The 25,386-nt window shown below is 37.9% G+C and overlaps 1 pseudogene; it reads right to left on the bottom strand.

Annotated features, from left to right (window-relative positions):
- LOC116888003 overlaps nt 1-18,692 on the bottom strand; it is a 139,507-nt pseudogene extending 120,815 nt beyond the window's left edge.
- Nucleotides 18,693-25,386: the final 6,694 nt, after the last annotated feature.

Genomic DNA, 25,386 nt, shown 5'->3' on the forward strand with positions numbered 1-25,386 from the left:
ACACTCCATTGTTGGTGGGATTGCAGACTGGTACAACCATTCTGGAAATCAGACTGGAGGTTCCTCAGAAAATTGGAAATTGAACTACCCGAGGACCCAGGTATAGTTCTCTTGGGCATATACCCAAAAGATGCCCCAACATATAATTAATACCCATGCTCCACTATGTTCATAGCAGCCTTATTTATAATAGCCAGAATCTAGATGCCCTTCAACAGAGGAATGGATACAGAAAATATGGTACATCTACTCAATGGAATATTACTTAGCTATCATAAACAATGACTTTATTAAATTCATAGGCAAATAGATTGGACTGGAAAATATCATCCTGAGTGAGGTAAACCAATCACAGAAAAACACACATGGTATACACTCATTGGTAAGTGGATATTAGCCCAAATGCTCGAATTACCCTAGATGCACAGAACAAATGAAACTCAAGAAGGATGACTAAAATGTGAATGCTTCACTACTTCTTTAAAAAGGGAACAAGAATACACTTGGGAGGGACTAGGGAGGCAAAGTTTAGAACAGAGACAGAAGGAACACCCATTCAGAGTCTGTCCCAGTTGTGGCCCATACATATACAGCCACCAATCTAGATAAGATGGATGAAGCAAAGAAGTGCAGGCTGACAGGAACCGGATGAAGATCTCTCCTGAGAGACACAGCCAGAATACAGCAAACACAGAGGCGAATGCCATCATTAAACCAGTGAAGGGAGAATGAGACCCCCTTTCAAGGAATCTTAGAAAGGGTTGAAAGAGCTTGAGGGGGCTTAAAGGGACTTGAGACCCCCCACATGAACAAAAATATCAACCAACCAGAGCCTTCAGGGACTAAGCCCCTAAGCAAAGACTATACATGGACTGACCCTGGACTCCAATCTCATAGGTAGCAATGAATAGCATAATAAGAGCACCAGTGGAAGGGGAAGCCCTTGTTCCTTCCAAGACTGAACTCCTAGTGAATTCGATTTTTGGTGGGAGGACAGTAATGGGGTAGGGTGGGGAGGGGAACACCCATAGAGATCAGGAGTGGGAGGGGTTAGGGGGATGTTGGCCTGGAAACCGGGAAATGTATTAACAATAGAAATGTAAATAAGCAATACCCAAGTTAATAAAGATGAAAATAAGCCAATGACATAATCCCTGATATCCAGCTATATGTTGACAGGAGTCTAGCACCATTATCATCAGAGAGGTTTTAACCAGCAGTTTTTGTAAAGAGCTATAGAAACCCCAAAACCAATCTTCAGGCAGAACTTGGGCATATTACATACATAGGAGAGGAATTATTAGGGAAATCAGAAAGGTCATGTACACCAAGGAAAAGCTACAGAACCAAATATTTGGGCTTATAGAGGCTCACAGAGACAGAACTGACAATCAGGGGAGCTGGATCATTTTGAGCAAGAACCTTTGCTTATTTGTCATGTTTTTATACATTGGTCTTCACCTAGAACTTTGAACATTGGGAGTCGGAGCTGCTTCAGATTCTTTTGCATGCTTTTCAGACTTCTATCCCTTTACTGGGTTGCTTAGTCAAGCCATAATATGAGAGGTGTTGTCTATGCTTACTGTGACTTGATATGCCATGGCTACCTGATATCCATGGGAATTCTGTACTTTTATGAAGAGAAATAATGGATGAATTCTTGATGTAACATATTAGACAAGAATTGTTTTTAAGCCTAGAAGGGGAAGGTAGAGAAAGCTTGGATCATAAGTATACAAAAAATAGTAAAGATAGGCAATTATTTTGAGTATTTGTGAAAAAAAGAAAAGGAAATCTGGTAAGTACCCAATACAAACATTTATTTTTCATATCAGAGTTTGAAATTTCCTGCTGGATAAATATGATAATATTAGAGAGTTTAAAATGCTAATTTTCCTGATGTGTCCATTAAACATAAAATTGAAATATATATAATGTTCTAGACCCTTCAAAAATATACCAATATACCACATTAATTTTATTGTGACATCACATTATTTTGATAGTTTCATATTTCATCATTCACTTATTTCATCTATTATCTTTTTATCATCTGATATTTAGTTTGTTTTCAACTTATTTATATTATAATTAATGCTATAATTATGCTTTGTGAATATAACTTTTGAACACAAATGTTCAAGTTCTAGGGATATGATTTTAGAAGAAAAATTACAAAGTTAGTAATTGGTAGGCAAAACCTTAAGTATTTATGTAAGTATATCAAACTCACAGTTTTGCTCTGGCTATTTTATATAAATTTAACACAATATTTATGACTTATTAATTAATTATTTTACTATACATTTTAGCAATCTCTATGCTAAGGATTAATTTAAAATCCCTGATTATTTTCTTCTTCAAAAAATTTTTCTTAGTGTCTTGCTAGTCACCGTTATATTCAGTTGGATACCAATGTGTTATACCAATTGTCCATACCTAAAGTAAAGCTCTAGCAATTCATCCTCTTGAACTAAGAGTGAAATTTTTTACTACATGACTCCCTGACATGTGGGTAGCTGCTATGTGTTTGGTGGGGGGTATAAGAGTATAGGTTGTATGTCATAAAATGTTTTTTTCTGATTTAACCATAATGGACTGAGGAACTTTTCTCATAATGATAACTAAACCAGACAAATAACTAGGTAATATAATAAAGAAGCTAAATATGTAGATTTTATGGTGGTTAAATTTGAAAATCCAGCTTCATAAATCACGGACTCTGAAGATCTGCTTGAACATCTTAAAATATGAACCATTATTCCTATCTCATGGATAACTTTTATTGTTTTTTCTAGTTTAATGGAAAAGTGAATACCAGCTATCTTCAACTAAAAGTTTATTTAGTATCATCAACTACTGTTTTTATAACAATGATAAAATGCCTAATGATGATTCAGTTTGTTTAAAATCAAATTAATAGCAAAGAAGTGCAGGCCGACAGGAACCGGATGTAGATCTCTCCTGAGAGACACAGCCAGAATACAGCAAATACGTACGCCAATGCCAGCAGCAAACCACTGAACTGAGAATGGGATCCCCGTTGAAGGAATCAGAGAAAGGACTGGAAGAGCTTGAAGGGGCTCGAGACCCCATATGAACAACAATGCCAAGCAACCAGAGCTTCCAGGGACTAAGCCACTACCCAAAGACTATACATGGACTGACCCTGGGCTCCAACTTCATAGGTAGCAATGAATAGCCTAGTAAGAGCACCAGTGGAAGGGGAAGCCCTTGGTCCTGCCAAGCCTTAACCCCCAGTGAACATGATTGTTGCGGGGAGGGCAGTAAAAGGGGGAGGATGGGGAGGGGAACACCCATATAGAAGGGGAGGGGGAGGGGTTAGGGGGATGTTGGCCTGGAAACCGGAAAGGGAATAACAATCGAAATGTAAATAAAAATACTCAAGTTAAAAAAAGAAAAAAATCAATTAATAGATACTACAGAGTCTGAAATTTAACCCAAGTAGAGTTTTGTGTTCTTTTTATTGGTTAGAGAGTTAAAACACCACTTGCTGATTGGTGGTAAAATGAGTTGTATAAATTTTAGCTCAAAGCAGGCTGATAAATGCCATAACTATTGACTCTTAGGTTTGAGTTAACAAACCTTGCTGTTTTTCACATGTGAATCACTATGCTAGGGATGATTCAGTGAAATGATTCTTCAGGAGATTCAGATGTTTCCTCTTCTGTTTTGGGTAGTAAAATTTTAGCCATAAATAATAAGACACTGGCTATAATTGTAAGCCTTATTAGCTATTTTTCTTGTTCTGAAAATATTGACTTATCTTAAAAAGTTTTTCTAGTGGCTGTAGGAATCATAATCATTAGAATTCACCTGTCTTAATGTTTAGTGTACTGTCATTTATGCCACAATGTGAATTGTGCTTCCTAATCTTTCACAAAACAGTCGATATATTTCCTAAGCTTTACTACCTATTGCTTAGTTTTGATTCCCTAGTATAATGTTGTCTGACCTCTTTTGGGTATTTTTTTTTTCAATTTGTTCCTTCACTTGCAGTAACCCCATTTTCAACGTAGTCATATTCCAGTGTATTGTTTTCACCGTGCAATCTACACTTTAATTATTGTAGTTCAATTTACCATTACATTCTTTTTTTTAATGCTTTTTTTTATTTATTTATGTTTCCGGAGCTGAGGACTGAACCCAGTGTTTTGCGCTTGCTAGGCAAGCGCTCTACCACTGAGCTAAATCCCCAACCCCCACCATTACATTCTTAACAGGAACATTACATTGTACTTTGGGACAATCATTGTTATTTTTTAAAATAATTTACATGCAGCAATTTATGCTTGTATGCAAGAAAGCATGATGTTCTGGTACAAATGTATACATTGATAGAATGTATGTTGATTAAGGCAAGATTTAATATTATGCATCAGCTCACACATTTATCATCTGACACCCATTATTTATTACCTCACACATTTGTGACCAAAACAGTAAAAGACATTTAAAGCTATTATCATAAGATGCAGTATTATAAACAATGTTAAATATTTATGTCAGAGAATGTTAACTATATAAAATATATATGTCCAGAAGACTAGTCTTGAATTTACAAAATTTTGTCTCACTTCACTGTGTTGGCATTGCATACATACACAATTATACACAATTTAGAATACCAACACTTACTTTGGTACATTGTTGTTGAGATTTTATGTTTTAAAAATCCTTCTCAAGCCTTTTCATTTCCCTTTCAATTCTGGCTTCTGGTAGTCACTATTCCATTCTAGTGAGCATGTCTATATTAGATTTTGCATTTAAGTGAAGTCAGTTGGTATTTGACTTTATGTGTTTGCTAAATTCACTTAACATTATGGTCTTTTGCTTATTCATTATGCTATAAGTTGTATGTGTTGTTGTTCTAATAGTTTCGTTTTTATGATCAAATAGTATTGTGTTATATACATTTTCCACATAGTATCTATTCATTCACATGTCAATGAAAACTGAAAGCTATAAAAGTCTGTAACAACAACAGGAGTACTGACTTACTGTATCTCTTTGATATAGTGTCATTTCTCTGGATAAATATCTAGTAGTTGGATTGGTATAGCATATGGTAGTTCTATTTTGAATTCCCATTCTGTTTTCCATTGTGACTTTAGTAATTTAAATTCCCACAAGCAGTATGTAAAAGCTTGATGTGATATATATTTTTACCATAATCAATTAAACCTGCAGGATAGTAAGCTGTCTCTTCTTGGCACATACATAGCTTGCTTTGGTGAGGATGCTGCCTAATTACTTCATCTAAGTCTTATTAGTTCCTATAGATTCTATTTATGAAATCTACAATTGAAATCTGAATTTCTTTTTTTTTTTCTGGTCATGATTCAATTTTATATACCATTTCAAGTTATTTAATCCAAAGAATCTTTATAACGCTATAACACTTTCTTAACCATTTGTTTTCAACATATGGCTAGATGCAGGCTCGGCACTCCTTCTATTTTATATTTTTTATTGGATATATTTCTTTGTTTACATTTCAAATATTATTCCCTTTCCCTGATTCCTGTCCATAAGCTCCCTATTCCCTTTCCCTCCCCCATAAGGGTGTTCCCCCATCTAACCCCCTTACCACTCCCCCGACATTCCCCTGCCCTGGAGGGTCCAACCTTGGCAGAACCAAGGGCTTCCCCTTCCACTGGTGCCCCCACATGGCTATTCACTGCTACATATGCAGTTGGAGCCCAGGGTCAGTCCATGTATAGCCTTGGGTAGTGGTTTAGTCCCTGGAAGCACTGGTTGGTTGAAACACACTTGGTATGCACTCTTTGATAAGTGGATATTAGCCCAAACGCTCGAATTACCCAAGATGCAACCCACAGACCCAGGAAGCTCAAGAAGAAGGTTGATAAAATGTGGATTAAGCTTCCACTCCTTAAAAGGGGGAACAAAATATCCATAATAGGGGATATGGAGGCAATGTTTAGAGCAGATACTGAAGGATCGGGTCATTCAGAACCTGAACCACATGTATATATATATATATATATATATATATATATATATATATATATATATATATATATATGTGTGTGTGTGTGTGTGTGTGTGTGTGTGTGTGTATGCAAAACTAGATAAGATGGAAGTCTGAATTACAAAATCCACAATTCAATTCAGAGCATTTTCTGAAACAAATTAAAAGATTTTATGATTTTAAATATTACCTTGGTAATTTCATGGACAGGGAACTAACACTATGACTTTGGCCATTCAATTTAGCTATGAGTTCACGACCTTCAAACATAATATTCTTAATCATTGGGATACAGTTTCCTTTCCACTTTTTTGTCTTAGTGTTCCATCTAGAAAACTACTCTATTAATGATACAACATTTTTATTATTTATTTGACATGATTGAACCTTTTATATACATAATTGCTACAGTACTTCATTATTTCTACTAAATGAAGATACTTCTTTCTAAATGGAACATAATTTATTCACCACTGCTCAGAGTGAAAAATGATAAATTATGGTCATGTTATATAGAATACAACTGCATATTTATTTTAGTCACTAAAAGTCAAGTGAAGTACATTTTTCAGCATACAGATATTTAAACACACCTTTATACAAATTCATCTAGAATTTTCTTTAAGATAATTACAGATTAAATATTCATATTGTCCACTTATACTACTCCTTGTTTTCTAGTTTGGTAGCAGGTGTTTTATTTTGTAATCTCTCCACTGATTATCAGTGCTTGTGTGATATGTGATTTGTAATGAGGGATATTTTTTATTTTTATTTATTTATTTTTATTGGATATTTTATTTATTTACATTTCAAATGTTAATCCCTTTCCCAGTTTACCCTCTGGAAACACCATATCCCTTCCAACCTCCCCCTGCTACTATGAGGGTGCTCCTCCAACTACCCAACCACTCCTCATATTTCCTTACATGGGGGAAGTAAGCCTTCCCAGGACCAAGGGCCTCTCCTCCCATTGATATCCAGTGAGGCAATCCTCTGTTACATATGCAGCTGGAGGCCTGGTCTATCCATGTGCACTCTTTGGTTGGTGGTTTAGTTCTTGGAAGCTCAGGGGTGGGGGGGGTGTTCTTGTTGGTTGATATTGTAGTTCTTACAATGGGTTGCAAACCACTTCATCTCTTTCAGTCTTTAATCTAACTCCTCAAATGCAGATTCCATGCGCAGTCCAAAGTTTGGCTGTGTGCATCTGCCTCTGTATTTGGCAGACTATGGCACAGCCTCCCAGGAGGAAGCTCTATTGGTTCCTGTCAGCAAGTATTTCATGGCATCAGCATTTATGTCTGGGTTTGGTGTCTGTATATAGGATGGATGGGTCCCCAGGTGGAAGAGTTTCTGGATGGCCTTTCTTTCAGTTTCTGCTCGACACTTTCTCTCTGTATATTCTCCTTTAAAAATTGTGTTCCCCCTTCTAAGAAGGATTGAAGTATCCATATTTTGGTCTACTTCTTGGGCATCATGTGGTCTGTGAATTGTTTGTTAGGTATTCTAAGCTTTGGGGAAAATATCCACTTAGCAGTAAGTGCATACTTATGTGTGCTCTTTTGTAACTGGGTTATTTTACTCAGGATGATACTTACTAGTTCCATCAATTTGCTTAAGAATTCCATGAATAAATAAATAGCCGAGTAGTACTCCATTGGATAAATGTTAACACATTTCTGTATCCATTCCTTTTTTGAAGAACATCTGGGTTCTTTCAAGCTTCTAGATATTATAAATAAGGCTGCTTTGAACATACTAGAGTACGTGTCCTTGTTATACGTTTGAGCATCTGTTGGGTAAATGCCCAGGAGTGGTATAGCTGGGTCATCAGGTAGTACTATTTTTGATTTTCGGAGGACTTCCAGACTGATTTCCACAGTGGTTGTACCAGCTTTCAATCCCACCACCAATGGAGGAATTTTCTTCCTTTTTCACATCCTTGCCAATACCTGCTATCGCCTTTTTTTTTTTTTTTTTTTTTTTTTTTTTTCTCACCCATTCTTACTGTTGTGAGGTTCCCTGATGAATAAGGATGTTGAACTTTTCATTAGGGTGCTTCTCAGATATTCAGTATTCCTCAGTTTAGAATTTTTTTTAGCTCTGTACTCCATTTTAAGAGGGCTATTTGGTTCTCTGAGTTTAACTTCTTAATTTCTTTTGTATATCTAGGAGATTAGCCATTTACTAGATATAGGATTGGTAAAGGTCTTCTCCCAACCTGTTGTTTGCTATTTTGTCCTATTGACAGTGTCCTTTACTTTACAAAAGCTTTACAATTGTGTGAGGTTCCATTTGTTGAATGTTGATCTTAGAGCATAAGCCATTGGTATTCTGTTAAGGACAATTTTCCCTGTGACCATGTGTTTTAGTTTCTTCCTCACTTTCTTTTCTATTAGATTCAGTGTATCTGGCTTTACATGGACTTCCACTTGGATTTGTGCTTTGCATGCAGCAATAACAATGGGTTGATTTGCATTCTTCTACAAGCTGACCTCCAGTTGAACCAGCACCCTTTGTTGAAATTGGTGTCCTATTTCCAGTTCATGATTTTAGCTCCTTGGTCAAAGATCACCCAGGTAATCAATTCTATTCCATTGTTCTTTCTATGTGCATGTCTCAGTAGCAATAATTTGGAATTTTCATCATGATTACTCTGTAATACAGCTTGAGGTCAGGGATGGTGAATTCCTTAGAAGTTCTTTTGCTGTTGAGGATAGTTTTTCCTATCTTGGTGCTTTGTTATTCCAAATGTATTTGCAAATTGCTCTATCTAACTCTGTGGAGAATTTACATGGAATTTTGATGGGGATTGCATTAAATCTGTAGATTGCTTTTGGTAGAATAGTCGTTTTACTATGTTAATTTTACCAATTCAGGAGCATGAGAGATCTTTCCATCTGCTGAGGTCTTCTTTAATTTCTTTCTTCAGAAACTTGAAGTTCTTGTCATACAGATCTTTCACTTGCTTAGTTAGAGATACACCAAAATATTTTATATTATTTGTGACTATTGTAAAGGGTATCATTTCATTAAATTCTTTCTCAGCCTCTTTATCCCTTGAGAAATTGAAGGCTATTGATTTATTTCAGTTAATTTTATACCCAGTCACCTTTCTGAAGCTGTTTATCAGGCTTAGTAGTTCTCTGGTGGAACTTTGGGGGTCACTTAAGCATACTATCATATCATCTGCAAATTGTGATATTTTGACTTCTTCCTTTCCAATTAGTATCCCTTTTACCAACTATTATTGTCTGATTGCTCTGACTACTACTTAGAATACTATATTGTATAAGTAGGGAGAGAGTGGACAGCCTTGTTTAGTCCTTGATTTTAGTGGGATGAATTCAAGTTTCTCTCCATTTAGTTTCACATTGGCTACTGGTTTACTGTATATTGCTTTTACTATGTTTAGCTAAGACCCTTGAATTCCTGATATTTCCAAGTCTTTTAACATGAAGAGGTGTTGAAATTTGTTATATGCTTATTTGGCATTTAATGAGATGATCGCATGTCTTTTTTGTTCCTTTGAGTTTGTTTATATAGTGGATTACTTTGATAGATTTTCCTATATAAAACCATCTCTGCATCCCTGTGATGAAGCCTAATTGATCATGAAGGATGATTGTTTTGATTTCTTCTTGGATTTGGCTTGCCTGAATTTTACTGAGTAATTTTGCATCAATATTCGCAAGGGAATTTAGTCTGAAGTTCTTGTTGTTGGGTAGTTGCACAGTTTATGTATGAGCATAATTGTAGCTTCATAGAACGAATTAGGTAGTTTTTCTTCTGATCCTATTTTGTGATATAGTTTGAAGAGTATCAGGTCTTTTTTGTAGGTCTGATTGAATTCTGCACTAAATCCAGGTCTTCTGGATCTTTGTTTTGTATGGGAGACTTTTAATGACTGCTTCTCTCTCTTTAGGGGTTATCTGATTCTTTAGATGGTTTATCTGATCCTGAATTAAATTTGGTACCTGGTATATGTCTAGAAAAATATACATTTCTTCCAGTTTTGCTGAATATAGGTTTTTATAGTAGGATCTGATGGTTTTTGGATTTCCTCAGTTTCTTTTGTTATTATCTCCCTTTTTATTTCTGATTTTGTTAATTTGGATAATACTTCTGTGCACTATGGTAAGATAACTAAGGGTTTTTCTGTCTTGTTGATTTTATCAAATAATAAGCCAGTCGTTTATTGTTTCTTTGTATAGTTTGTTTTCCAATTTGGTTATTTTCAGCTCTATATTTGGTTATTTCCTATTGACTACTTGTCTTGAGTGTATATGCTTCTTTTTTTCTGGAGTTTTCAGATGGTCTCGTAAAATGCTCATGAATAGTTTCTCCAATTTCTTCCTTTTTTATTGGATATATTTCTTTATTCACATTTCAAATGTTATTTCCTTTCCCTGGTTCCTGTCCATACATCGCCTATTCCTCCCATCCACCTTCCCCCAAAGGGTGTTGCCACATCCATCAACCCCTTACTACTTCCCCCAATATTCTGCTGCACTGAGGGTCCAACCTTGGCAGGACCAAGGGCTTCCTCTTCCACTGGTGCCAAACAAGGGCATCCTTTGCTACATATGCAGTTGGAGCCACGGGTCAGGCCATGTATTATCTTTGGGTAGTGGTTTAGTCCCTGGAAGTTCTGGTTTGTTGGCATTGTTGTTCTTATGGGGTTGCAAGCCCCTTCAGCTCTTCCAATCCTTTTGCTAATTCCTCCAATGGGGGTCCCATTCTGAGTTCAGAGGTTTGCTGCGAGCATTCGCCTGTGTATTTGACATGCTCTGGATGTGTCGCTCAGGAGAGATCTATATCCAGTTCCTTTCAGCATGCACTTCTTAGCTTCATCCATCTTTTCTAGCTTTGGAGTCTGTATATATATGGGCCACATGCGCGGCAGACTCTGAATGGCCATTTCTTCAGTCTCTGCTCTAAACTTTGCCTCCATATCTCTTCCTATGGATATTTTTGTTCCCCCTTTTAAGAAGGAGTGACACATCCACATTTTGGTCATCCTTTTTCTTGAGCTTCATGTGGTCTGTGGATTGCATCTTGGGTAATTTGAGTTTTGGGCTAATATCCACTTATCAGAGAGTACATACCATGTGTGTTTTCCTGTGATTGGGTTACCACACTCAGAATGATATTTTCTAGTTCATTCCATTTGCCTATGAATTTCATGAAGTCATTGTTTTAGAGAGCTGAGTAGTACTCCATTGTGTAGATGTACCAAATTTCCTGTATCCATTCGTCTGTTGAAGGACATCTGGGTTCTTTTCAGCTTCTGGCTATTATAAATAAGGCAGCTATGGACATAGTGGAGCATGTGTCTTTGTTTTATATTAGAACATCTTTTGGGTATATGCCCAGGAGAGGTATAGCTGGGTCCTCGGGTAGTGGAATGTCCAATTTTCTGAAGAACTTCCAAACTGATTTCAAGAGTGATTGTACCAGTTTGCAATCCCACTATCAATGGAGGAGTGTTTCTTTTTCTCTACATCTTCGCCAGCGTCAGATGTCAGCTGAGTTTTTTAATCGTAGTAGTCATTCTGACTGGTGTGAAGTGGAATCTCAGATTTCTTTTGATTTGTATTTCCCTGATGACTACAGATATTGAGCATTTTTTTTAGGTGTTTCTCACACATTTTATATTCCTCAGCTGAGAATTCTTTGTTTAGCTCTGTACCCCATTTTTAATAGGGTTGTTTTGCTTTCTGGAGTCTATCTTCTTGAATTCTTTGTATTTTTTTGATATTAGCCCTCTATCAGATATAGGATTGGAAAAGATCTTTTCCCAATCTGTTGCTTGCTGTTTTCTTCTAATGACTTATATCCTAATGTGTCTTTTACTTACAGAAGCTTTGCAGTTTTATGAGATCACATTCGTTGTTTCTTGAACTTAGAGTATTAACCATTGTTGTACCATTCAGGAAAATTTCCCCAGTGCTCATGTTTTTGAGACTCTTCCGCACTTTTTCTTCTATTAGGCTGAGTGTGTCTGGTTTCATGTGGAGGTCCTTGATCCACTTGGACTTAAGCTTTGTACAGGGCAATAAGAATGGATCAATTTGCATTCTTCTACATGCTGATACCCAGTTGAACCAATACTATTTATGAAAAATACAATCTTTCTTCCATTGGATGGTTTGGGCTCCTTTGTCAAAGATCAAGTGACCATAGGTGTGTGGGTTCATTTCTGGGTCTTCAATTCTATTCCACTGGTTTATCTGCCTGTCTCTGTGTGAATACCATACAGTTTTTATCACTATTGTTCTGTAATACTGCTTGAAGTCAGAGATGGTGATTCACCCAGAAGTCCTTTTATTGTTGAGTATAGTTTTCACTCTCCTGGGTTTTTTATTATTCCAAATGAATTTACACATTGTTTTTTCTATCTCTATAAAAAATTGTATTGGAATTTTTTATGGGAATTGCATTGAATGTGTAGATTGCTTTTGGTAAAATGGCCATTTTTACTATATAAACCCTGCCAATCCCTTGAGGATGGGAGATCTGTCCATCTTCTGAGATCTACAATTTCTTTATTCAAAGACTTGAAGTTCTTTTCATACAGATCTTTCACTAGCTTGGTTAAATTCACACCGAGGTATTTTATATTATTTGGGGCTATTATGAAGGGTGTCACTTCTTTCTCAGCATGTTTATCTTTTGTATAGAGGAAGGCTATTGATTTGTTTGAGTTAATTTTATACCCAGCCACTTTGCCAAAGTTGTTTTTCAGGCTTAGTAGTTCTCCAGTCTAACTCTTGGGATTACTTAAGTATATTATCATAGCATCTGCAAATAGTGATATATTGACTTCTTCCTTTCCAATTAGTATCCCTTTGACCTTCCTTTGTTGTCTGACTGCTCTGGCTAAGACTTCGAGAACTATATTGAATAAGTAGGGAGAGAGTGTGCACCCTTGCCTATTTTCTGATTTTAGTGGGATTGCTTCAATTTTCCCTCCATTTAGTTTAGTTTGCTGTATATGGCTTTTACTTTGTTTAAGTATGGGCCTTGAATTCCTGTTATTTCCAAGACTTTTTTTTTTTTTTTTTTTTTTTTTTTTTGGAGCTGGGGTCTTGGACCCAGGGCCTTGCGCTTGCTAGGCAAGCGCTCTACCACTGAGCTAAACTCCCACCCCTTATTTCCAAGACTTTTATCCTGAAGGGGTGCTGAATTTTTTCAAATGCTTTTTCAGCATCTAATGAAAAGATCATGTGGTTTTTATCTTAGCGTTTGTTTACATAGTGTATTACATTGATGGTTTTCCATATATTAAACCATCCCTGCATGCCTGCAATGAAGCCTACTTGATCGTGGTGGATGATTGTTTTGATGTGCTCTTGGATTCGGTTTGCCAAAATTTTATTGAGTATTTTTGCCTCGATATTCATAAGAGAAATTTGTCCAAAGTTCTCTTTCTTTGTTGGGTCTTTGTGTGGTTTAGGTATAAGAGTACTTGTGGCTTCATAGAAGTAATTCGGTAGTGCTCCATCTCTTTCAATTTTTTGGAATAGTTTGGATAGTATGAGGTCTTCTATGAAGGTCTGATAGAATTTTGCACTTATTTTTGGTTGGGAGACTTTTTATTACTGCTTCTATTTCTTTAGGAGTTATGGGGTTGTTTAAATGGTTTATCTGTTCCTGATTTAACTTTGATACCTGGTATCTGTTAGAAAACGTCCATTTCTCCAGATTTTCGAGTTTTTGTTGAATATAGGCTTATGTAGTAAGTAGGATCTGATGATTTTTTGAGTTTCCCCTGATTCTGTTGTTATGTCTCCCTTTTCATTTTTGATTTTGTTAATTAGGACACACTCTCTGTGCCCTCCGGTTAGGCTGGCTAAGGTTTTATCTATCTCATTGATTTTCTTAAAGAACCAGCTTTTCGTTCAGTTGATTCTTTCTATAGTTTTTTTTTGTTTGTTTTGTTTTTTGTTGTTGTTTTTTGTTTTTTGTTTTGTTTTGTTTCTTCTTGGTTGATTTCAGCCCTGTGTTTGACTTGTTTGACTATTTCCTGACTTCTACTCCTCTTGGGTGTATTTGCTTATTTTTGTTCTAGAGCTATTAGGTGTGCTGTCAAGCTCCTGATGTATGCTTTCTGATGTTCCTTTCTGGAGGCACTCAAAGCTATGAGTTTTCCTCTTAGAACAGCTTTCATTGTGTCCCATGAGTTTGGATATGTTGTACCTTCATTTTCATTAAATTCTAAGAAATCTTAAATTTCTTTCTTTATTTCTTCCTTCACCAAGTTATCATTGAGTAGAGCATTGTTCAACTTCCATCTATAAGTGGGCGTTCTTTCCTTGTTTTTGAAGACCAGCCTTAGGCCATGGTGGTCTGATATGATGTAAGGGATTATTCCTATTTTTCTGTATCTGTTAAGATCTGTTTTGTGACCAATTATATGGTCAATTTTGGATAAGGTACCATGAGGCGGTGAGAAGAAGGTATATCCTTTCACCTTAGGATAGAATGTTCTATAAATATCTATTACATACGTATGGTAAATAACTTCTGAGAGTCTTTCTATGTCTCTGTTTAATTTCTGTTTCCATGATCTATCCATTGATGAGAGTGAGGTGTTGAAATCTCCTACTATTATTGTGTGAGGTGCAATGCGTACTTTGAGCTTTAGTAAGGTTTCTTTTATGTAAGTAGGTGCCGTTGTATTTGGAGCATAGAGACTTAGGATTGAGATTTCATCTTGGTGGATTTTTCCTTTGATGAATATGCAGTGTCCTTCCTTATCTTTTTGATGACTTTTGGTTGAATGTCTATTTTATTCGATATTAGAATGGCTATTCCTGTTTGCCTCTTCAGACCATTGGTTTGGAAAGTGGTTTTCTAGCCTTTTATTCTGAGGTAGTGTCTGTTTTTGTCTCTGAGCTGTGTTTTTTTGGAGGTAATGGGGGGAGGGTGGGGAGGGAAACCCTCATATAGAAGGGGAGAGGGATGGGTAAATGGGCTGATACATAGGAATCTGGGAAAGGGAATAACATTTGAAATGTAAATAAGAAATACCCAATTTAATAAAAAATTAAAGAAAAAAAGTCCTCTATCAATATCATGAGATGTGATTTTAATCTTAATCTTGCTTATCAGGTGTGTTCGGGTATCCAGGTCTTTCTTCTCGGGAGTACTTGGTTTTGATTGTGCCAAATAGCCTTGGCTTCTGTTACTTGTGTTCTTGTGCTTGCCTTTTATCAAATGGTTATCTCTCGTTTTAGCTTGTTTTGATGTCTCTGACTACATCTTGTCCCTCCTGCGATTCTGTGTGCCTGTGATCTTAGGTGTGTCAGCATTCCTGGGCTAAATGCTCTCTAGACAGATTTTGGGCACCGTTTGCTCTGATCTTATTTATGTCAGCACTCTTGGGAGAACAGTGATCTGAAGTGTATCATCACTCCTTAGATATCTGCTTTCTCCTGGTGGGAGTGGCGTGCAGATAGTTGTGGCACAGTAGAAGATAATCCCTGGGGTGCAGATGGAAATCTGAAGGATCTTGTCCCTGGCTGCTCCTAGGTTCTTGGTTTCCGTGGGCTCCAGGCAGGTTTCACTTCAGCCTGTTATTTGGGCAGCAGTTGAGGTCTGACCTATGTTCTTAGGTTTGTCAGTCCTGCTGTGAGACCTGCTCTCTCTGGTTGGGACTTGGGTGTGGATAGCTATGGCACAGGGTTAATGTAGGGTGCCCTCCAGTGGTGAACAACGGTACTGCGCATACACAGGTTTTGCACCTGGTGTCAGTTGGCCGTTAATATGCTAATGAGGGGCGGTACCATGCTGGTGGGGTGATTCGTTCTCCACCAATCCCTGGAGGACAAGTAGTGGGGTGATAGTGGGGTGACCCGTGCCTCACCAATCCCTGAGAGATTATTAGCATACTGTTGTGTATATAAGGCGAGCGAATTTGCCGCTCGTGGTCCGCGTATCAGCAATGAAGGTGTCCTGCAATAAAGTCTGTTGACAAGGATCTGACCGTGTTGTGTCTTCCTGGCCAGCCGAGGTGGGCGTGACAAGTGGTGGCCCTGTACGGGGACCCGAGAATATTCTCATGGATCCAGAAGTCTTCAGATTCAGGATGGCGACGCCGAAAAATTCTGGATAAGGGAGGTAAGATGAATAAAGTTCTCTGGAGGTAAGCAGAGACGATTAAAGCCTTGGTATAGAGGCCGAGAGGTTTGTGAAGTTGAAAGCCTTGGTATAGAGGCCTAGAGGTTAGTGAAGTTGAAAGCTTTGGTATAGAGGTCGAGAAGTTTGTGACGTTGAAAGCCTTGGTATAGAGGCGGAAAGGTTTGGGAACTATGGCAATGTTGTTTCCAATGGATCCTTTGTGGGTAAGGCTTGTAATTTTGTTTATTTTTTTCTTTGTGTGGGAAGCCATTAGAGTGGTTAGGACAGGTCAGAGGGTCCTTGCAGAGCAACAAGAAAGTATGTTGGAGGGAGAAAAAGTCTCAAATGTCAGACAATCTAGAAAGCATCACAGACAGCTTAGAGAAAGTGAAACTAAAGGTAGAACCATCGGGTCCCGGGCCTCCCACAGAGCAACAAAAGGAAGCGCAGGACTGGATCTCAGTTCCACCAAAAGACTCTGTATTGACCCCTCGATTGGGAACTCAGGTGGTGGATACAGATTTTAAAGGCTGCAGTAAGCAGAATTCAGAAGGATCGCAGAAATTGAAAGCATGTGCAAAGATAAAGATTTGGGGTAGTGGTAGTGGTCAAAAGGGGACAAGGTAAGAATGGTAAAATGTTTTTGTGTATGTGTTCTTTTAGAGTTATGTTAAAATCTAGAGAAGCAAAGTCGATTCTCATAGATGCTTTTAGTCTTTGAACCCTGACTAGAGACAGTTTACACCCTAGACAAGATAGAGAATGGGGTTGAGAAAACAGTCCTCCTGAACTCTCCACAGATGCTTTGGCAAAGAAGGAAATGAGCTTAAACTTTTGGAGCTCTCCTGGGAACAGAAGGAGGTGGAAACGTCTTTGCCTCCTTGCTGGCTCCTATTGAGAAGTGCTTATTTCTGGTTCTGGGTTCTTAGGTAAGATGTCTGGGTCCTTTTGGTGGAACACCATCTAGTTCTTTCCTCTCTGTGTCATTGTCTGTCCTTGGTGCACCAAGCTGTCCATGTATGTCAATTTATGTCTGGTTTTTGCTTCTCGTTGCTTGAATGTTTTGTGTTTCATGTTTAAAAGAAAAGGTTAAAATTTTAAATGCTGGTTGATTCACCCATTGATGTAGCTTTAACTGCTTTCAAGAAAGGAACAAATAAATAAAAAGTTTCAATTGGCTTTTGGAGCCTGCATCTGTAGCTAGAAGCCTAAGTCGGCTGGGCAAGCTCCCCAGGGGAACTGGCTAAATGTTTATACTAGCTGATCCTAAAGACACCAGGAGCTTCACAGCTTCTAAGGTAATGGAACTGATGGCTGTTTCTCTTAGAAAAGTCTTTGACTGTGATTATTAGACTCAACAAGTGACAAGGCATTTCTCTTAAAACTACAGCTAGAAAAAGTAAAAATGGTGATTGATTTAAATATTAAAGGTATGTGTAGCCACTACATTTTTGTTTCTGATTGGTATTAAATGTATAAATATTCTCTACATGCCTTGGTTATGGACTATTGGCTTTTACGTTATTGGATATGGTTTAAAAAAATGTAACACTGGTAACAGAAAGTTGACCTAAAACTGGTAAATTTGGATGGAGTCATTCTAGACAACACGTGGCATGAGCCAATCTAGGGAAACAGGTCTAAATTGGGATGATATTTCAATGGAAATCTTATCCTAGAAACTGGGCTTCTATAAGATTTTAAGGCAATGTCTCTTTGTTTAGATATTAGAGACCGCACCATCATGCGTTCATATGTAGGAATTGGCAGTCAAACCTTGTAGCATGAAGGATAGACTCAGTGTTTTGGAGACTGGAGTTTGGGAAAACTTTGGCAGATGGATGACACACACATATCTCAATTTGGAAATTTAAAATATGCTCATGTTTCTGTTGATACCTGTTCCAGTATTGTACACGCTACTCTGATGACTGGTGAAAAGGCTCGAAATGCCATTAGCCATTGCTTAGAGGCATGGGCAGCCTGGGGAAAGCCTGATAGTCTCAAGACAGACAACGGGCCTGCCTACACTGCAAAATCCTTTCAGGCATTTTGCCAGACAATGCAGGTCAAACATACTACAGGATTGCCATACAATCCCCAAGGTCAAGGAATTGTGGAAAGGGTACATCGTACCTTAACAGAGCTTATAAAAAACAAAAAGAGGGAATTGCCAGAGGCCGAACACCAAAAGAACAACTTTCTTTAGCTCTTTTTACTCTAAATTTCTTAATTTTGGATGTGCATGGCCGCTCTGCTGCGGATCACCATGCTGCTACTACACCTATAACTAATGCAGAAGTAAAGTGGAAGGATGTCTTAACTGATAAATGGCGTGGCCCAGATCCCGTGATTTTGAGATCTAGGGGAGCTGTTTGTATTTTTCCGCAGAATCAAGAAAATCCAATTTGGGTACCTGAGCGCTTGACTCAAAAATTGCTTTCTGCTCTTCCTGAAGATGAGAGACTACTTAACCCTACTATTACTACTGGGAATGGTAGTACAGGTTAATTCACTCACCCTGTGGGGTTGCCAGATCCTGGCCAGTACCCATGCCAGTTCATAGAAATTCTACTGTTTTGAGAATAAGACTGTAAGCATAATCTCTGGCCTTAGGTTTCAGTGGGTGCTGTCCAATGAGTAAAGGGCATATATACATCCCTGACCCCCCCCTTTGCTAGGTTGATGGGTGAGAACTTCGTGCTGTATAATGTTTCAGCTACCGAAAAAATGATACCAGGTTGATCAATATTCAATATAATAACCTCTTGGCAAATAATACTGCCACTAGTACTTCAGTATGTGTTAGATCACCTTTTTTCTTTCTGATAAGCACTAATGTCAGCAATGGTGTTTTAAATTGTAATAGCTCTGATGTAGTCTGCTATTTAGCTGGATGCTGGGATGGCACCAATGACATCGCAGTGATGGTTAAGATTCCCTCCTTTGTGCCAATCCCAGTGGAGGCAAACCCAGATAGCTTTCCTATTCTTAATTTGCTGAGAGCCAAAAGAGATTTTGGAATTATGGCAGTCATAATTTCAGCCATTGTGCTGTCTGCTGCTGCAGCTACCACAGCTGCAATCACTATGACCAATTAAATACAGATGGCTGAGACTGTCAATCAGATTGTAGAAAGAACTGCAGTGGCGCTAGAGATACAAGAAGAATTTAATACCCATTTGGCTTCTGGCCTTCTATTAGCCAATCAAAGGATAGATTTAGTTCAAGAACAAATTGAAGCACTGTATCAAATGACACAGCTGTCTTGCGTTTCCTCCCTTAGAGGTTTATGCATTACTCCTTTGCGAGCTAACTTTTCTCAGCATTCTCAACAGAGCAAAGAAATCTCGAATTATCTGAAAGGAAACTGGTCCATGAAAGCAGAGCAACTATCAAGACAATTGCTGATGCAGATTGCTGTCCTCAACAGCACTAGGTTGGACCCCATCATAGTTGAAGATTATACCTCATGGATTACCAATGCTTTCTCCCTTTTTAAGGAGTGGGCGGGCATGTTTGCCTGGGAAGCTATTGTCCTCCTGGGATGCAGAGTAGGTCTCTGGCTTATTGGCCATTTAAAAAGAGAACATGCCAGACACAAAGTGGTTGTTTATCAGGCTATGACCACCATTAAAAAGGGTGCTTCTCCCAACATATGGCTGGTCTCTTTGAAAGATTAAGAGTTCGCCCTAGATCATTTTTGTCACTGTCATGTGGAGTCATTGTATCCAGAAACGGTAAACTTTCCTCGTGCTCAGACCAACCTAAGACATGGGGCCCAGTGGCGATAGGTAACTCTATGACAGGTAAGGCCGAGTTTGGATGAGAACGACCTAAGACAGGAGCAATGACAAGATTGACATGACACCCAGATCTAGACCAGTCATTTTATTAAACAAAAAAGGGGGAGATGTAGGGCACCCTCCAGTGGTGAACAACGGTACTGCGGATACGCAGGTTTTGCACCTGGTGTCAGTTGGCCGTTAATATGCTAATGAGGGGCGGTACCATGCTGGTGGGGTGATTCAATCTCCGCCAATCCCTGGAGGACAAGTAGTGGGGTGATAGTGGGGTGATAGTGGGGTGACCCGTGCCCCACCAATCCCTGAGAGATTATTAGCATACTGTTGTGTATATAAGGTGAGCGAATTTGCGCTCGTGGTCCGCGTATCAGCAATGGAAGGTGTCCTGCAATAAAGGCTGTTGACAAGGATCCGGCCGTGTTGCATCTTCCTTGCCGGCCGAGGTGGGCGTGACAGGTTAGCCCCAGTTTACAGATAGAATCTGGCTTATTTTTGGTTTCACACCAAATTTTGAGGGTTATCTCTCACCCTCTTCTCCTTCCTATTTCCATATATATTTCCTATTCCTTACATGTCTTACATAAACATCTATCTACTCATTTAAACTAGAAATTCTCAAAGACAATTGGAGAACAAGGCAACGTTCCCTTCATTCTTCTCTCATAAAAATGTGGCTTTTAACCTCTTTCTACGACTTTCTTATGTTTTGCTGCTACTCTGTGACAATGTGCATATTTTACTCAGTACTGTTGGCTTTATTTTTTGTAAAATGTAGATGTCATTTTAGCCAGATAGAATGGTTCTGCTAGTTGAAGACAGACATTTCTTTGTTGCCCAAATTTCATTCATTAAATAAAATCTTTCCCAGATGTAGCATACTCAACACCACTTCAATCAAAACCACTTAATAGTAATTCATAAATGAAAGGATTATAAACATAGTATGATTGATAAGGAAGGATGTGGGCACACTTGTAGAAAGCAAATGCTTTTGAATGAGCGTCTTAAAGATAGATAACCCTCATATTTGTTAGGAATCTGTCTGGTTCTGAAAGAATTTTGCAATATAGTCTGGGTTAGGAAAAATAGCACGTTTTGGGCTGGGGGATTTAGCTCAGCGGTAGAGCGCTTTACCTAGGAAGCAGAAGGCCCCTGTTGGGTCCCCAGCTCGAAAAAAAAAAAAAAAAAAAAAAAAAAAAAGAAGGAGTGAAGGAAAATAGCACGTTTTACATTCCTTTGCTGCTATGATTGTCTCTGCAATTTCAGTCTTGGAACAAATGGTGACTCTTGGTACATATACTCATGTGACACGTGTGCATGTCGTCATTACATACACGCATTCGCCCCCACTTTATTCAAATAAGCAAAGAAGATGTGGTAGTGTATCAGAAAATAGAAAAGGGAACATTAGGATATAATCACCATTCTGATGGATTGAGATAAGAAGGCTTATGCGTTGCACTTGGATCTTAATCTTAAATTTAAATGATGACATACGATGTTAATAAGCATCTTAAATACATAAAGGAAAAAATGCTTAATGGCTAACTAAATTAAATAATAAAGAACCATACTTATTCATTGGGGGTTTTGCTATTAAAATAACATGAAGTATCCCTTCTCAAAGAAAGGCAAATACAAACCATATGTTACTGTTTTTGTTGCTTAAAAATTATGGAATATCTATGAAAACCCGATTCTTAAATAGTTCTTTAATCTAGGAAGCTTTATGAAAATAAACTGTAGAACATATGTGTGTATCAAATGAATGTTAGGCAGATGGCCTTACCACGATCTTCTTTGATTATATATATATATATATATATATATATATATATATATATATATACACACACACACACACACACACACACACACACACACACACACACACACATATAAATTGATTCTACTTTTCTTCTAAACAAAGTATATATACAACAGTTTAGGGGGTTTGTTAGGACAATCAGATGTTTGATACATCATTTTGAAAGAAAAAAAAAACAAAAGGAACAAATGGAAGGAAAAGATGGCAGAATACAGGACAAATACATGTATATGTGTTTAGATCTGCACTCTTGAGATCAAATAGCATATCTTTACAAAATACTGTTTTTTTTTTGTTTGTTTTGTTTTGTTTTCTCTCCCAGCAGCCATTGATTGTAGTTTTTCATCTATTCGTGAGGCCTTGTGAGATTCTCGTTATCTATGCTTGTATGACAAATTGTGATGTCACTGTATTTGTTTGTTTGTTTGTTTATTTATTTATTTATTTATTTTGTTCTAGGCACCTTAGTTTTGAGGTTTCATGTGTATACCTTCCCTAGTTTATATAGAACACACAGTCTCACAGGAGATACTCTCTTCTGGCTCTTACAATCTTTCTTACCCTTTCATCCATTGTTCCCTGGGCCTTAGATAGATTGTGTTTTAGGTGTGATATCCAGGGATAGGACACTCTGGTGAGTTTTTCCCTAAATCTTAACAAGTTGTGGATTTCTGTGGTGCTCTCTTTATATTACAAAACCAAGTTTCTTGTTGTAATATTTGAGGAATAAGAATTGCACTCATCTGCCATTATGAGGATAAGTATTTACATTAGATTTAAGGATTATAGAGAGTATACTGGTTTGGCAAAGTAGTAGTAGTTAAGTCCTTTTCTGAGATTTATGACTCACCAACAACAGTTGTTTGGGGAGGTTTTTAGTACCAGGCAATTCCTTTCTCTTAATCCATAGTTATGAAGATTTATACCTAATTTTATACATAGACATTCTTCGGTCTTATAATTATGCTCTATTTTCTTTTAAAAACTCTTTTAATTAGTTAAAATATAATCATATAATTTAACTTCTCCATCGAATACCTACAACCTCCTTTATGGTCACCACCATCTTTCAAATCTATGCACACTTAGCTTTTAATTATTATTGCTGTATATATATATATATATATATTAATATATAATCATAAACTATGAAGTCCATTTAATGATTCTTATATGTATGTACTTTTAGTGTTGACTACATGTGTTAAGATGAATATGATATTCATCTCTGGGGAAGTCTAATTCTCCTTCTTTAAGAAGATTTTAATTGTTTATAGTTTTTTATTTAGTGTAAGACCGTCTGTGATTTGCCCATTCCCCCTTGTTATGTCAAATGATGTTATAATTGTTGACGTCAAGGCTGTCATATCATTGAGATTTCCCGGGTGTAGTTACTCTGCTATTTTAAAAGACTCAGTCATGTAGGAAACCTTCTGGTTCTTTGATTTTTTTTTTTTATTACTTGAGTATTTCTTATTTATTTTCATTCGAGTGTTATTCCTTTCCCAGTTTCTGGCAAACATCCCCGAATCCCTCCCCTCCCAGTCTTTATGGGTGTTCCCCTCCCCATCCTACCCCTATTGCCGCCCTCCTCCCAGCTCACTGAGGGTTCACAGAGGGTTGAGTCTTAGCAGGACCGAGGGCTTCCCCTTCCACTGGTGATCTTACTAGGATATTCATTGCTACCTATGAGGTCAGAGTCCAGGGTCAGTCCATGTATAGTCTTTAGGTAGTGGCTTAGTCCCTGGAAGCTCTGGTTGATTGGCATTGTTGTTCATAAGGGGTCTCAAGCTCCTTCAAGCTCTTCCAGTTCTTTCTCTGATTCCTTCAACGGGGGTCCTGTTCTCAGTTCAGTGGTTTGCTGCTGGCATTCACCTCTGTATTTGCTATATTCTGGCTGTGTCTCTCAGGAGAGATCTATATCCGGCTCCTGTCAGCCTGCACTTCTTTGCTTCATCCATCTTGTCTAATTGGATGGCTGTATAAGTATGGGCCACATGTGGGGCAGGCTCTGAATGGGTGTTCCTTCTGTGTCTGTTTTAATCTTTGCCTCTCTATTCCCTGCCAAGGGTATTCTTGTTCCCCTTTTAAAGAAGGAGTGAAGCATGCACATTTTGATCATCCGTCATGAGTTTCATGTGTTCTAGGCATCTAGGGTAATTCAAGCATTTGGGCTAATAGCCACTTATCATTGAGTGTTTGTTTTTCTGTGATTGGGTTACCTCACTCAGGATGAAATTTTCCAGTTCCAACCATTTGTCTGCTAATTTCATAAAAGGCATTGTTTTTGATAGCTGAGTAATATTCCATTGTCTAGATGTACCACATTTTCTGTATCCATTCCTCTGTCTACGGGCATCTGGGTTCTTTCCAGCTACTGGCTATTATAAATAAGGCTGCTATGAACATAGTGGAGCACGTGTCATTTTTACATGTTGGGGCATCTTTTAGGTATATGCCCAAGAGAGATATAGCTGAATCCTCAGGCAGTTCAATGTCCAATTTTCTGAGGAACCTCCAGACTGATATCCAGAATGGTTGTACCAGTCTGCAATCCCACCAACAATGGAGGAGTGTTCCTCTTTCTCCACATCCTCGCCAACATTTGTTGTCACCTGAGCTTTTGATCTTAGCCATTCTCACTGGTGTGAGGTGGAATCTCAGGGTTGTTCTGATTTGCATATCCCTTATGACTAAAGATGTTGAACATTTCTCTAGGTGTTTCTCAGCCATTCGGCATTCCTCAGCTGTGAATTATTTGTTTAGGTCTGAACCCATTTTTTTAATAGGGTTATTTGTCTCCCTAAGGTCCCAACTTCTTGAGTTCTTGCATATTTTGGATATAAGCCCTCTATCTGTTGTAGGATTGGTAAGATCTTTTCCCAATCTGTTGGATGCCGTTTTGTCCTAACCACAGTGTCCTTTGCCTTACAGAAGCTTTGCAGTTTTATGAGATCCCATTTGTCGATTCTTGATCTTAGAGCATAAGCCATTAGCGTTTTGTTCAGGAAATTTTTTCCAGTGCCCTTGTGTTCCAGATGCTTCCCTAGTTTTTCTTCTATTAGTTTGAGTGTATCTGGTTTGATGTGGAGGTCCTTGATCCACTTGGACTTAAGCTTTGTACAGGGTGATAAGCATGTATCTATTTGCATTCTTCTACATGTTGACCTCCAGTTGAACCAGCACCATTTGCTGAAAATGCTATCTTTTTTCAATTGGATGGTTTTGGCTCCTTTGTCAAAAATCAAGTGCCCATAGGTGTGTGGGTTCATTTCTGGGTCTTTAATTCTGTTCCATTGGTCTATCTGTCTGTCTCTGTACCAATACCATGCAGTTTTTATGACTATTACTCTGTAATACTGCTTGAGTTCAGGGATAGTGATTCCCCATGGAGTCCCTTTATTGTCGAGAATAGTTTAGTTATCCTGGGTTTTTTGTTATTCCAGATGAATTTGCAAATTGTTCTGTCTAACTCTTTGAAGAATTGGATTGGTATTTTGATGGGGATTGCATTGAATCTGTAGATCGCTTTTGGCAGAATGGCCATTTTTACTATATTAATCCTGCCAATCCATGAGCATGGGAGATCTTTCCATCTTCTGAGGTCTTCTTCA

The sequence above is a fragment of the Rattus rattus genome, chromosome X (assembly GCF_011064425.1).
Source record: "Rattus rattus isolate New Zealand chromosome X, Rrattus_CSIRO_v1, whole genome shotgun sequence".
Taxonomy (NCBI): Eukaryota; Metazoa; Chordata; class Mammalia; order Rodentia; family Muridae; genus Rattus; species Rattus rattus.